This window comes from Falco cherrug, chromosome 3 (assembly GCF_023634085.1).
Source record: "Falco cherrug isolate bFalChe1 chromosome 3, bFalChe1.pri, whole genome shotgun sequence".
NCBI classification, from domain to species: domain Eukaryota; kingdom Metazoa; phylum Chordata; class Aves; order Falconiformes; family Falconidae; genus Falco; species Falco cherrug.
Window position 1 is genome coordinate 39,010,846 of NC_073699.1, and position 9,267 is coordinate 39,020,112.

Genomic DNA, 9,267 nt, shown 5'->3' on the forward strand with positions numbered 1-9,267 from the left:
AGCTCTGGAGGATTTTTCATTGTATTGATTTTTCAACATCACAAGCTCATGTTTTAAATTAGAAATTATTGTGCATTATACCAGATGTCCTGATTCAGTTATCTATCATTTAAGAAACATAAACTATAGCTCCATTTCTAGATTTTAAATGCTGAACATGTCATTACTTGTGATTTGTATTTTATTTTCAGTGAACAGACATATTTGAAAAGATTCATTAAATTTATATGTAAAATAAATTTCTCATCTGTAATCCTAAAAAGCAGAATTATATCTTCATTACCTGGAAAAACACAGTTAGATAATAGTCCTATTATTCCGACTCCAAAAAGTCTATAGAACTACTTGATTAATTTTATTTAATTCTGGTTCAGCTAGCTAATTTCTGTGAATCCACAATATATTTACTTATCTTTTCTCAGGATTCAAGTGCATAAAACTTTACATGAGATGTCCATGATTGGATTGGTGTCTGCCATATCAGACTGAAGTTGAAATAAGACATTCTCTTTTTCTGAAATCTTTTAAAAATACAGGGCATTTTCTGATATGCATGATACATAAGATAAGCCATTAATTAAATATGGTTAAAAAATATAACACAGACTTCTGGTAAAAAAAAAAAAAAAAAAAAAAAAAAAAAACCAAACCAAAAGCAAACTTCATTTTGAAGACAGACAATTTTGCCCTTGAGCCTGTGGATTTTATAGGCATAATGTTTTTAGTAGTCTTTGGGAATTTCTGTTTCTTAGGTCATTTTTACGATCCCTCTGTGATAAAGGCAGGTCTTCTGTCAGCTGGTGAATTATTTTCAAATGTCTAGTGTTACTTGTGTTTATTTTAATTTATGTATTTGTGAATTCAGTTATAAGGGTGTCAATGTTGTTCACTTTTAGTGGTTTGGTAGTCAACAGTGTGTCCACTCAAGGTCATGTATTAGCACAATATATATAAAAGCTTCATATGTTAGTGAGAATAGAGCCCCTAAGTAAGCCCATATCTAAGCATATTGCAGGTAATTCATTGTCATGTTTAACCTTGCTCCTAATCAAACTCTTTACTATGAATGTAAATGAAACTTTGAATGCCTCAGCAGTTGGGATCCTTAAATAAGAAAAAACTTTTATTTCTCTAAATGTTAATTGATTAAATACTTAGAAGCACTTGATTTACTTTTCTTCTTAAGCTTTTAATATTGATATTATCTTTCTTTATAATAAGCGCAACTGTCCTGTTTCAGTATTTATTAAACATAAAAGTGAAAAATGATAATAAAATATGTAAATGTTATACCTCTGCTAAAAGATTTGCCATTTCACAACTTCATAGTTAATACTGGGTTCCTGCTAAAAAGGACAACATTAAAGGAAACTCACCCAGCCATTGAATTAGGCATCCCAGATGGCTGATTTGTATGCAATTTAGAGAAGAAAACCAGTTACAAGACAACCAGAAATTACTCTCACATATTTTCCTTAAGTTCAATAATTGATTTTTTGACAAAAGGATGGACATCTTTCCTATGGGAGACCTCTTCAGATCTTTTCAAACCTGGGGCCTCAGCATTGCAGTTTCTAAGAATTCAGAATTACCTCCGTTTTTTATGACCACTTCCTAAGAGCAATAGCTAGATATGTCCTAAAGCCTCTTCTGGGCTCATCTGTTTTCTAGGTAGCAGTTTGGTTATTACCCCAACAACCTGTGTGGCAAATGTCCCTCAGAAAGCACTTTTTTTTTTTTTCTTCCCAGAGAGGGAAATTCCAAGTTATTTGGTCATTTCTCTGAGATATCATTTCTTTGAATTCTTTTGAAATCTACCTCACTGAATTCCCTTTGTTCAAAGAACACAGAGAGCTATGTGACAGAGAGTATAAAAAAAAAAAATTAAGACTAATGCCCATTTATTGTTTTTTTCTTCAGAAGTGAAAACTTGTTAGGATCTAAGACAGCATGTGGTATTCCATTTATCCCTGAAGGTGGTTTGAACTTACTTTTAATAGCCTTGGGATAAAAAAAAAATAAAATCACTCATGAGTATTTAAAAGATATCTAGTTATGTGTAATAAGTGTAAAATACAAATCTTCATACTCAAAATCACAAACTAGTAATTTTTAAGTTGAGAATGGTAATTATATGTGTTCTACACAGAATAAAGAATTTCATCAAGTGTTTCTTCTGTCCTAAAGCTTCTCATCTACCTGATATTTATTATTTAGACATACATTTAATTTAGAATTAAACATATCAAGTGCATGAAAAATCTACTATGCACCCTGATAGGCTGGTCCAGTATTCAGTAACATGCACTGTTAAAAGAAAATGCCTTCTTTCTGATATAATTTTTTCTAGCTTTCTCTCTTCATCTCACCTTTGATACTCATTGTCTTCTGTTAGATTAAGAGGATGTCCAGTATCATTAATTTTCTACTTCTGTAGTTGCTAAAGATTGTGTAAAAATAAACTGTTTATATATTTTTTCAAATATAAATGCACTGAGACTTTCTTATGTCTCACTGTGAGCTAGCTTTCTGGCCTCAGATCTTCTGAAACCATCAACATTTGCTGTACTGTATTTCAAAGTATCAGACAATCACTAAATAACAATATTGAAGTAACAGCATCCTCTGTCTTTATGCAAGAAGTGGTAAAATCTCTACATCTCTTAAAATTTACAAGAGAAATAGATCAAAAACCTTGCGGGTACTGTATCCTAATGAAAGTACATAGTGATTTTATTATCCAGCATGATTCCTAAGTCATTTTTACTATCATTTTCTAAAATTGCTCTCTTACCCTGTAAGCATGACATTTTTTGAAATTTCAACCTAAACTCACAACACACGACAGTTTGGGAGAAAAAAAAAAAAAAAAAAGTATGGTTCAAACATATCCCCCTTTCTGTAAGATTTAAATCAGTCACTGAGGAAAACCTGAATTTGTTGTTTAACACTTCAGCATTTTTGTTTCTTCTACAGATTTTATCAGCAAGAATTTTGTCTTCTTCCAGACCATTGAAAATGTACAAAACCAGATCTTTTTGCAACTTCACTACAAATACTCCATTAGGTTATACTTGCAAATGTATCATATTTGATGTCTCAGCTCACTGTTACTGTATTTGTTGCATCCCACACTGGCCGAACATAGTCAAAAAAAGGTCTTGATGGGCTGAAAAGAATTTTCCTTGATCTCTCTCACTGGAAGTCCTTTTTATGCATGGTGACGATTCCTCAACTCCCCACCAAACATCATGGAGATTCTTCTGAAATAGATCTTTTGGTCTGCTTGCTACTTTCCTCACACTGACGATACCTTCATACTTACCTGAGGTATGAAAAACATTGTTCCATATGCATGGACAACTAGCTGGAATGCAATTAACGTTGATGATCCTTGAATGTATTTCTAATAACTTTTCAGTGATGATCTGGCAAAATGTCAGATGCTTGATGAGACCAAAAGCTCTTATCTAGAGAGCATTTCAGTAAACTTGATTTTGACACAAAACACAACGTTTGGATCATATATGAAAGATTATTCAGCTGAAAAATCCTCTTGCTTTTTTTTTTTTTTTTTTTTTTATCTACCCCCCCCCCCCCCTCCGTCTCTCTAATAGCTCCAAGCAAACTTCCTGATCTGGTTCATCCTGGGGTTGCAGAAACAGCAGTGTCTGAACAGCACATGGAAGAAGCTGAAGGGGAAAAAAAAAAAAAAAAAAGCAAGAGAAATGAACGCAGGTTTGTCTAAGACATAACTGCCACCTGGTTACTCAGAAAACCACAGCCTTATTCAGCTTCTCTTTTGACACAAACCAAATGTTTTAACATTTGTAGCCATCTGCATCATGATGGCTCTTACCTTCCTTCTCAGATGAACAAAAGAATATCAGAGCTTGGCCTTTTTCCCCCTAAGTTAATCATATTTTCTAAATCCAGAGATATTTTCTGTATATTTAGCTTTATTCATCAGCTGTTTGCAGTCTCCTGTCTCCTGCCATTAATTTCCATGCTTTTCACCTTAACTAAGGTAACTTCTAAACTAATAAATCTATCTTTTGTGATTGGAGGAGTGTGAATTTGGGACACAGTAAAGTTTCCTTAAACAATCCCCACTTACTATTTACAGTACTAGTCAGCCTATATCCCTGGAGAATCCAGTCACTAGACGGAAAATAGCAGGTGCCAAAATAATTCTGGTTTCTAAAATTATTATAACAAATACCTAATAAATAATTATTTTGTTAAAGGTAGTTTATGCTGTACACACAAACAAAATTAGAGGTAAAAAAGTTCTGTAATATTTCAGTTTATGGTGTCATAGAAAAATAGAAAGGAAACAGAAAAAAATAAAAAGCTGAATGCTGTCAGGTATCTTCTACAAGAAAAGTCAAGATTATTGTCTTGCTTGTTATTGTCTATGAGCATCTATGCTTACTGTGCAAGACATAAATCTGGTAAAGCCTTAGTTTTCCATGCAATCTACTAAATAAAATAAATAAATAAATAAATAAATAAATAATTAAGGAAGCATCAAAATAAAATACTCAGATTAATTTCCATCTGATATGTACTGAGCTAGAATTATATTATTTATTTAAATTCTCACCTTGTAGTTTATGTTGATGAATCAGGTTGAACTGTAAGTATAAAGACTGTATATATACAACTTCAGTTAGACGGGAGTTTTTTGGAGGGTCTTCCACCTTCTAGTGGTTAATTGAAGTTGTATGATGTGAAGGGTTTATCTGAAACTGATTAATAACTGGTATTTATGTGAGCCTAATACTTTTGAATTATTGCATCAATGGTAGCACTGGTAAATTGTGCTCCAAGTGGGTGTATTAGTTCTGCTGCACAGGATTTCTAACAAAATCTGGAAAATACCTTCTCTCTTTTTTTAAAAAAAAAATATTTCAGAGTATTTAATGAGAAGTTTCCATCAAATAGGATTTATCATAAATTTGGCATAGGGGCTTCTGTTAGGAATGTTTTGAAGACCTGTTGCAAAGATCTTGTTAAACATCTTCGTTGATGATATAGATGATGGGGCAGAGTGTACCCCCAGCAAGTCTGCTGATGACACAAAACTGAGAGGAGTGGCTGAAATGCCAGAGGGTTGTGCTGTCACTCAGAGGGACCTTGACATGCCGGAGAAATGGGCTGGCAGGAACCTCATGAATTTCAACCAGGGGAAGTACAAATTCTTGTACCGAGGGAGAAATAACCACATTCACCAATATATGCTGGTGGCTGAACATCTGGAAACCAGTTTTGCAGAAAAGGCTCTGGGAGTCCTGCTGGACACTAAGCTGAACACAAACCAACAGTGTACCCTTGCAGCAAAGAAAAGGAATGGTGTCGTCAGCTGAATCAGGCAAAGGATTGCCAGGTCGAGGGACGTGACCCTTCCCTTTTATTCAGTACTGGTGGACCACAGCTGGAATACTGTGTGCAGTTCTGGGCTCCCCAGTACAAGAGAGACATGGACATGCGTAGGAGCACCCAACAAAGGGCCACAAAGATGATTGCAGGACTGGAGTTCCTATGAGTTGGGGCTGTTCAGCCTGGAGAATAGAAGGCTCAGGACTTCCTTGTGGAAGGAAGTGACTATAAATACCTCAGAGGAGGGAGTAAAGAGGACAAAGCCAGATTCTTTTCAGTGGTGCCCAGGGACAAGGGGCAATGGGCACACTGGAATACAGGAGGTTTCCACTGAACATCAGGAAGGTCTATTTCACTGTAAACATAACCAAGCACTGGCACAAGCTACCCATGGAGGTTGCAGAGTCTCCCTCCTTGTAGATATTCAAAAGCCATCTGTACATGGTCCTGGGCATCCTGCTTGAGCAGCAGTGTTGGACCAGATGGCCTACAGAGGTCCCTTCCAATCTCAATCATTCTGTATCTGTAAAAGCATCACAGAACATGTGCACACTATATAATGTATGAAGGGTCTTATGCTTGAAAACAACTGAGTTACCACAGCCTAACAGATTACCCCTATCAACTGAAATACCACAAAGGATCATAGAGTGTGACCTTTGCTTGCTCCAATTGGAAGTAGTATGCATTTCCTTCAACAATATTTGCTGAATTTGAACATTTTAGTTGACAAAGGCTGTTTTCACAATTGGGCTGAAATGTGGTAACATTTTTGATTGTGTGTCTATAATTTGAATAAAGGTATGCATCTACATTTTAAACAGTACTTTCCTATTACTGTTTAAGTGTTACAATACATACATATATTTCTATGTTGACAGAAATATAACTGTACATTTAAAAGAAGTATTTGAAAAATTTGTTTAAATTTAAATAAAAAAAAAACTTACATAGTTAATGTACTAACTTGGTGAGAAACACAAACATTTTTAGGCCTCTGAGTAATACCAAACAAAAAGATATTCTGAAGTATTCTGAAATTCTCGCATTCTAGTTTTTGGCATATAAATAAATAAAAAGATGGATGCAGAGTTAAAAAGCAATCAGTGCAGCTTTAAACATCATTTATGTTTGGTTCAAGGTCTATTGTGTCTGACACCTGTGCACAGAGGTGAAGACCTACAGAAACTGAACTTAAAATTTTGTCATAAAGTGGTCAGTTTCCTTTAAAAGAAGCAGAGCCCAATATAGAAAGAAAAAAGGTCTAACCAGGACCACATGATAACTACCTTTCAAGTGGCTGCAGGTACCAGAACGACCTTCATGGATATTTGCTGACTGAGATGGTGAAGACTAGTAGCAGATTGAGAAATTAAGACGAAATATGCTACAGTGCTATCTTTAAGTGTAGAGGTATTTAATTTGGAAGTACTTGTCTACTCATTGGCTGCTGAGTTAGGGTTATGGTTAGGATTATGCTGATCTTTCATTTCTGAGTTGCTATAATTCAGTGAAAAAATTCTGATACAGAAGAATAAAATTCTCAGCTGTGGCACCTAGTGAACACATTTTTCAATAGCTCTTTTTCCTGAAGGGTTTCCAAGGTCCTCTGAAGATCTTTAAATTTCTCTGTCTTTCTGGACAACAACTCCTTTCTGACTTGATCCATCCCTCCTGATGCTTCTGATATTTTAGAAAAAAAATCACAGGAATGTTATGGAAAAAAAGTTGAAAACTTCATGTAAATTTTGGGTTGATCAAGGGAAACTTGAAAGAGAAAATCAACAGAAGTCAAACTCTCTTCTTCCAAAGGTTTGAAGTGCTTCATTCACTCTCTAGAAAATATACAAAGAGCTCAGGAGTGCTAAAAAGCTTAGAAGTTTTAAAACAAGTACTACATCTCAGTGACATCTGAAATTTCTATTTTCTGGTACCATTTGCATCTCATATAAAAAACTATGAAACACAGAATACTCATAAGTAAGGTTCACAAAAATCAGGCGACCTATTTCTTTTTGATGAATTGATCTAAAATGTCTTCAGTGAGATTATTTAAAGTTCCTTTCTCAACATCTAATTATTAAATACTAGAACTGATTTAAAAACAAAATATAAAAAAGTAATGGTAGACTTTTGGAAAGTATTTTTCTTTATTTCTTGCAGTACTATATGGTACTTATCTCTGGATAACAGTTATGCTTCTTTAGTGAACCCTGACTTCATTTTTGCAGTGGTGCAGCTTACCTTCAATGACTGCATAGTTTACTGTTTCTTCCCCACAATCTGCTCAAAAAAACAACTATTTAGGTCACTGTCCTAGAACATTAACCGCAAACACTCTTCAGGAGACCACTGAACCCAGCTCTCCCATACCTTTGCATGGTATGGTTTAGTTTAGTCACTAATATTTAACAGAGTATAAAGTTCTCTTCTCCTTCCTTCTACCATACTTTAAAAGTGTGACCGGTGAAATGCCTAAGAGAGTGATCTATTTACTTTTCCTAACATTCCCTATTTACCAGCTTAGACAACTTATTTTTCATTTAGCCTGCTACATGTTGTGAACCCCATTCTGAGTCACTTAATTCTTCCTATAGCGTGTTAAGGGAAGTTGGACACCTAGGTCAAATCTTCCACCTTGGAAGCCGTCTTCCTGAATCTTAGTTGTTACCAACAGTCAGCATCATAAGGGTAAGTCTCTGTGGAACCCATCCTTACTTTGAAAAGTTTGCATTAGTTTGCTATAGTGCTATACTGGAAATTTGAGAGACCTTCTGGAGGCACTAGTTCAGATGCGAAGCTTAATGCAATACCTGCACAAGACATAGTACCTACGTCTGTGCTAGACTCCCTCAGCCATGTACTTGCTTTCCATGAAAAACAAATATGGCACAAGGAAGCCAGTTATGTTCAAACTAAGAATTTAGTCTAACATCAGGAAATGAGGATCCAATGGCATGACTCAGTGGAAGTCAACTTGGAAGATCTCGTTATTTAAGCACATTAAAGAAGAAAGTCCAGCTGATGTAGTCAGTATTCAAACAGAGGTATGTGCATGTAGCTTACTAACAGGTTTCTAAGCCTTTTACTTTATGTCTTTGCTGTGACTTCCTATACACTTTGTTCAGGAAACACACATGACTGTGTGGCAAGCAAATCACATTAAAGACACACACCATTACAGTGTCTTTATGACCAGACTACATATATATTTTTTAATAATATGTTTTCCTAGAACTATTTGTGGGATGGACTGATCAGTGTGTCCTTCTAGAGAATCAGGAAAGAGACTCCCGAATGTTTCAGTGTATATTATTTAGGAATAAAATACATTTCAAATTCTACCAATCAAATATCAAAATAATGTGTTGACGTTTTTATACAAATATATGCATCTAGCCCCAAAATAAATTAATATTGTTTTAATCTAAACTATTCCCATTGCTAGCATTTGTTCTTTCTGAGTTATTTATTTAAACATAGGTGGTTTCACGGCTAACTAAACGTTTCATTAGAGTATTCCTGTTCTTGATTCCTCATCTTCTTCCTCTGGGTTCTCTTACTGTCTTGTCCTTGAATTACATCTATAATAATATGGTATTTTTGTTAGAAGGTAGCAGTATTGTAGGCAAAAGCTTTTGTCCAATAAAAAAAAAGCTTAAGGATGGATGATTAAGAACCCCAAACAGCTTTTGTAAATGTGTAATATCCAAGTTTAGCTTTCTGACAGTTTCTTTATATTGCTCAATATACAGGAAAATAACCACATTGATAGGAGCTTTAATTAGCAGAACTGCAAGGTAAGGGAGCATGCATAAAACAATAAACTCATGTGGTGTTAATAAGCTAGTTTGGAGGGGGGAAATCTTATTGACAATTAAACAA